Raw genomic sequence first — 7,390 nt, 5'->3', positions numbered from 1 at the left:
AAACTCAACACAGACTCAGTGGCTGACGGTCTGAGCAGCCTGTCCCCCGTCTCCCCCTCCGTGCTGTCCCCCGTCCCTCCCTCCAATGACCGCCACAGACGACCCCCCGCGGAGGGCAGCAACGGGTCCAGTGGGAACAAGGAGAACCACAGCCACGCCCACTCAAACACCACGCCCCTCAGTCGCTCCGCCCCCAGCGCCCTCTACCTCATCCACACTGACCACGCCTACCAGGTCAGAGAGACACCCACAAAACTACTGGCCACGCCTACTGATAGCTTAAGTAGAAAAGTGCTTCCAGTATTTGGGTTTTAAGCAGGAAGTGTCGAAGTGCTTCCAGTATTTGGGTTTTAAGCAGGAAGTGTCAAAGTGCTTCCAGTATTTGGGTTTTAAGCAGGAGGTTTCAAAGTGCTTCCAGTATTTGGGTTTTAAGCAGGAAGTGTCAAAGTGCTTCCAGTATTTGCTAAAGACACTGCACAGATACATTTTCATTGATTAAGTGCTTGATTGACTCTTACTGTTAGGTTGATTTGATTTGTTGGTTAATTGATTGATTGACTGACTTAGTGGTTAATTTATTTATTGTGTGTGTGTGTGTGTGCGTGCGTGCGTGCGTGCGTGCGTGCGTGCGTGCGTGCGTGCGTGCGTGCGTGTGGCTATACACTGGTCTTTAAAGGTGTGACTGCCTCGTGACTTGTTGCTGTCCCTTTCCAGGCCACATCTCCAGTCACCATCCCCTCCACTGGGTCAGGCTCGGACTCTGGCTCTGCTGCCTCCACCTCCTTCACCCCCAACAGCAGCTCAACCTTCAGTATCTCCTGGCAGTCACCTCCTGTCACCTTCACTGGCACCGCTGTGAGTAGAAACGTCCCAACAGATCCACAGATGACGCAATCTCTATTGCCCTCCACACTGCCCTTTCCCACCTGGACAAAAGGAATACCTATGTGAGAATGCTGTTCATTGACTACTCAACGTTCAACACCATAGTGCCCTCCAAGCTTATCATTAAGCTAAGGACCCTGGGACTAAACACCTCCCTCTGCAACTGGATCCTGGACTTCCTGACGGGCTGCCCTCAGGTGGTGAGGGTAGGCAACAACACATCCGCCATGCTGACCCTCAACACGGGGCCCCCCAGSGGTGRGTGCTTAGTCCCCTCCTATARTTTCTGTTCACCCWCGACTGGATGGCCACAGACGACTCCCAGCACCATCATTAAGTTTGCAGACGACACAACGGTGGTAGGACTGATGACAGACGATGAGACTTTTGGGAGGAGGTCAGAGACCTGGCACTGTGGTGCTAGGACAACAACCTCTCCCTCAACTCCCTTTGAGCAAGACAAAGGAGCTGATCGTTGACTACAGGAAACGGAGGGCTGAGCATGCCCCCATTAACATCAACAGGGCTATAGTGGAGTGGGCTGAGAGCATCTTCAGTGACTACTTCACTAAGGATCTATTTTTGTTTTAATAAATTATTTAACCTTTATTTAACTAGGCAAGTAAGTTAAGAACAAATTCTTATTTACAATGACGGCCTACCCCGGCCAAACCCGGGCGATGCTGGGCCAATTGTGCGACGCTCTATGGGACTCCCAATCATGTGTTTCAGCCTGGATTCGAACCAGGGACTGTAGTGACGCCTCTTGCACTGCGTTGCAGTGCCTTAGACCGCTGGGCCACTCGGGAGCCCTGTGTGGACCATCTATCATGGTCCAAACTCACCAACAGTCATGAAGATAATGCCTCTTCCACATCAGGAGACTGAAAAGAGMTGGCATGGYSCCTCAGKTCCTCAAAAAGATCTACAGCTGCACCATCGAGAGCATCTTGACTGGCTGCATCACCACTTGGTATGGCAACTGCTTGGCATCCGACCGTAAGGCYCTACAGAGGGTGGTGCAGATGGCCCAGTACATCACTGGGTCCAAGTTCCCTGCTATCCAGGACCTCTATACCAGGCGGTGCCAGAGGAAGACCCTAAAAAAAACTCCTGTCACCCAAGTCTTGGACTGTTCTTTATGCTACTGCATGTTAGGTGGTCCCGGAGCACCACTCACCGAAGGTCTATGACTCAGTCAAGGCTACTGCTTAATGATGAGAGGCTGTCATCAAAGTAAGGACTGTCTGAACAGTTAATCAAATGGCCATTCCGGCATGTCGACAGATTAGATTTACATTGACCCCCTTTTTTTTTGTGGCCACTGACTATCTTGAAACTGTTAATACTATGCTATCGACTCACTATTAGGTATTGCTACTCTCACACCGATCTCATTTACACTAGTGGACCTCTTTGCATAGCCCTAACATAACAGATAGTAGACACTCACTGGAGCTCACGTTTTCCCAGAGCGGGTAGCGCACACAGCTCACTGGAACTTTACCCAACACTCCGGTGTTAGACTGACCTTATTAGCACGTCACGTGCCGTCATCTTGCTAAGTCAACACTATCTTGCCGCTCGTGCTCCCACGCTATACACTGCTTGCCATCGAGGGAACTGCGTGGTCTGTAAGGACCTATCGATCGAGATTGTGATGCGTGCATCTGGCGCTCGTGCTATACCCACCCGACCCTACAAGCTGGGGACCTCTCCCCAACAGCTCCTCTAACCTTGCGAGACCTTCCTCATACTACCAACACTAAGTACCGTGCACTGGCGCTCTCCACAGCATCTCATGCCTCTATCCCACAAACAGCAGTACGGCTGAGGCATCTCTAGCCGCGACGATGCTCGTGACTTTTAGCAGGAGGACTTCTCACTCCATGCATCCAGCTCTACTTCGTGCTATTCCTTATCTCTCGCCCCACATCTTCAATCTTCTGAGAACTTCTTATCTCCACATCACCTCATTGCTTCAGGATTCTGCTAGATCACACTCAGGCCACTCGTGGCATACCCTCTCGCGCAACGACATACACTGATGACTCTCTTCCTACCCATGCAATCAGACGTTCGAGTGACTGAGCTATCTTGATCTCGCCAGCACACTGGGACTGACTCCTACCCACACACTGACTGGCTTCTACCCACACACTCACTGGTATCTACCCACACTCTCATATGATTCTGAGTTACTGCCTTGTTGCGCCGACCCTTCACTGTTGGTGTGTCTCTATCGATCTATCTCTACAACTCTGAGCATCACTACTCCTAATGCTACACATCTCACTGTCACTCTGCGGATCTCTATGCCTCAGCCTGTTCGCACCAACAGGGGCGTCTCCCGCGACTACCTCTTTCTACCCCACACATATCTGTTCGACTTGACACTCTACGCTTCTGACCAGCACCTGTCATCCTGTGGACATAGCTCAGACACATCACTGACTAGCAGACTTCTACTCGTACACTGCACTATACTCTAGTGATTTCTGCCACAACAATCTTCATCCTCTATGGAAATCACACCTCTAACATTGTGCGCCCGCACAACAACTGGCATAGCTAGGCATGAATCAAGTTAGACAACACACACAGTTATCTCTCTAGCTTTCTATATATACCCATGGACGTAGAACTCAACCCACACAATCGACTATGGATTCATAACTTACACACTTCCTACTGAGTGCTAAACGTCTATAAGCTCCCAGACCAACATTTTCCACGCATCGGTGGGACTTACATACTCTAATCTGCCAAACAGGCCACTGGTTTTCACCTTACTAACTGCACAATCCACATCTAGCGATCTCTATTAAACAATGACTACACCTATCTGGCGACTATTAGCTAACACCCAACAGTGCATTGGAAGAATGACTGGTAACTCTAGCTCACACCTTAGGTCTAGTGGACTTCATATCTCAACACTAGTGGCCTCTGTTCGCCCCTTGATGGACTTCTAGTGCAACACACTAAGTTCATAAAAACTGTTCGACTTCTCCGCCTCTATATCAACTCGCCACTGCGAACTTCTACTCCCACACACATCAATAGCTTCGATCTACTATCCTCTCAACATCATACTTGATTCTGATCTTTCTTCTCCACATAGCTCTCTATTTCTAGGATTGGTACCCAAAACGTTTTATTTTCTCATTTCCCCAAAAGCTGTACTCCTAGGCTAAGCCCAACATCTCTCACTCTAGAACTGTCGACTTGACTCACGACACACTTCACTCACTTTTGAACGGACTCTACCCGGTATCACTCTGACTGTGTACTCCTCTAGGTCCATTCGCACTCTAGTGACTGGACGTAGTCCTGAGGTTCGCACACACTATACTTCATCTGACTCACTGGTGTGACTCTTAACTCCAGCACCGCTCCATACTTGGTTGTCTTCACACCTGCCGTTTAATTTCTTTGTGTACTTCTGTTAGCCCAAGGACACTACAGAGCTAGGATAGGGACTATTCTACCATGCCGTCACACAATATATACCTAAACTAGCTGACTAACGTGTACCCACACACTTGACGGGGAGAGCTGCCTATTCTGCTACGCTATCTGATCCTGTCTTTTGTGTGGAAGCTCAACAGCTCTGAGGTCTGGAGTATCTCTATTTTTTCTTGCCTGGATCTGACATATTAACATCTGCATCTGGATGAAGCTATTACGAGCATCACAAGTCTTACTCGCCTCGTCATTAACTATACCCCACGACACACCCTAGCGATGGCACTACGCCCTTCCTCGGACACACCACTGCAACTGGCTCTACTCGTCATCGTTTGACTCATCCCATTGACTGGCTACCCGGTAATAACCTACAGTGTGCACTTTCTAGAGCGACACACACCCGACTGGACTTTGCTACCATACACTCACTGGGAGTCCTCCTACCCATACACACTCACTGGACTCTACCTCTACGACTTCACTGGACGCGTGCTAGCGCTCACAGCAGCTGGGACTCTACCCACAGCAACTGACTGGACATCTCCAGACCACTGAGCACACAAACCACTGACCTCTACACTCATGTGGACTCTTCACCGATGACTCACTGGACTCTACCGACCAACTCACTGTGACTCTATCCCACACACTCACTGGACTCTACCACACCCACTGCACTCGGACTTCTACCCGTACAACTCACTGGACTCTTACCCACACACCACTGGACTCTACCCACACCACCACTGGACTCGTACCACACTTACCTGACATTGCACCTCCGACTGTCTACTACCACACACCGACTGGACTCTACCACACACTCACTGGGACTCTATCCACACACCGACTAGGACTCTACACACACCCACGCCTACCACAGCCTCTGACTGGACTCTACCCACACACCACTGACTCCTCCTAAACCTACACACTGCGCCATTCTTCCCACACACACTGGACTCCTCACTAACACTGGACTCTTACCCACACACTGACTGGACCACTACTGGCTAACCCGACCAACTGACTGGACTCTTACCACACCACGCAAACACACACTCGACTGGATCTCCCTACTCACACAGGACTCTACCCTACGATTCACTGGACTTTCTACCCATACAACTCGACTGTGACTTACTCCTACCACACTCACTGGACTCACCCACACACGTGACTCGACTCTACCACCACTGACTGGACCTCTCCAACTACTTCCATCACACATTCTGCACCTTGAAAACTCTTACCCGACCACACTCACTGCGACTCTACCCACACACTCTACTGACTCTACCCACACACTGACTGGACTCTACCCACACACTACTGGCTACCTCACGGCTCTAGGATTTAGCCTATCCAAATCACTGTGCTAGACATCTACCCACATTACATCTGGCGATGGACTGCCTACCCACACACTCACTTGGACTCTAATTTCACTACTCACTAACTACCCAACATCTGGACTGCTACCCCACACACGTCTGGAGCTCTTTACCCAACACAGTCACTGGGGGACTTCTACCACACACTACGACTGGACTCTACGCCACACACTGACTGACCTCTAACCCCACAACATACGAGAGCTCTACCCACACCTGACTGGAACTCTACTCACCATCACTGATCCACTCCCACACAATGACTGGACTCTACCCACACACATGACTGACTCTTACCACAACGACCTCTGGCACTCTACCCTACACACTCGACTGGACTCTACCACACACTCACTGGACGTCTACCCACATACACACTGACGGACTTCTACCCACACACTCACTGGTACCCTCAACTAAACCCCCATCAGAGTACTCTACTCCTCACACCTGACTGACTCTACCCACACCACTCACTGGACTCTAACCCACACACTCATCACTCTTCTCAAAACGACTCGGACTCTTACCCACACACCCGACTGGACTCTACCCACACACTACTGGACTCCAACCCCACTGACTAGCATTACCCACAACACGGATCTACCACACTACCCTACGATTCAACCCACATCACTTGAACTCGTACCCCACGACCACTCTACGAACCACATCTCACTGGATCATATCGCCACACCACGGCTGGACTCTAACCCACACATCTGACTGGACTCTTACCCGCACACACTCACTGGACGTCTCACCCACACATCCCACTTGGACTCTACCCACACACCGACTGGACTCTACAACATCCTCTACCCTGACAATACCTTGAGCATTTATTTAACTTTCTGATGTTTTTTATGGGTAACTCTAATGAATACTATGTCTCCTTCTGCAAGCAAGGAGTAGTATCTCTGATCTTCCTTTTCCTGTAGTACATTCATGGTGCCTCATGAGAAGCCAGTTTTCATTCGTGTGCTTTGAATGGGCTTTAATTGGCGACTGGCACTTGAAGAAACTTTCAAAGCTCTTGCAATTTTCAGTCTATAATTGAATCTCGGATTCCTTTTAAAGTAATGATGAAATGTTGTTTCTCTTTTTGTTTTACGCTTATATTGAGCATATTACTCTGCTCTATAATATATTTGGATGCTTGGTCGGACCAATAGGGCTGTTTCTGTATACCCACCACCTACATTTTTACAACCAGACACAAGCTGATATGTCTCCAAATTACGCATTGAGTGAATTTAAGATATTCCCACAAATTAACTTGTATTTTCAACAAGGCACAACCTGTAATTTGAAATTCTATTGAAGCACAGTGACTAGCCTGATGATATATTATACATGATGTCGAAACATTAGTTAAAAAATTATAGAGAAGCAAACCTTGAATTACTTAGGGTAGTGTATTACTTTTGACTGGACTGGTACATAATTACCTCAATTACCTCAACTACCTACTTCGCTCACCTACACACACTCACACCACCACACAACCTCCTAATACCAGTTGTTTTTTGGTGTCCTGTGTCTAAAATGAGAACAGAGTATCCTCCTTTTCTCATTTTTTCCTAGACGAGATCCTAGTGTATGCTGTTTGTACTTTCTCCATCCTGTGCTCTCTC

At 48.9% G+C, this 7,390-nt stretch overlaps 1 pseudogene; it reads left to right on the top strand.

Moving 5' to 3' along the window:
* The window catches only part of LOC111955762 (zinc finger protein 704-like), a 23,407-nt pseudogene that overhangs the window by 13,025 nt on the left and 2,992 nt on the right, over positions 1-7,390 (top strand).

Source organism: Salvelinus sp. IW2-2015, linkage group LG31 (assembly GCF_002910315.2).
Source record: "Salvelinus sp. IW2-2015 linkage group LG31, ASM291031v2, whole genome shotgun sequence".
Taxonomy (NCBI): Eukaryota; Metazoa; Chordata; class Actinopteri; order Salmoniformes; family Salmonidae; genus Salvelinus; species Salvelinus sp. IW2-2015.
This window is presented reverse-complemented; position numbering and strand designations above follow the sequence as displayed.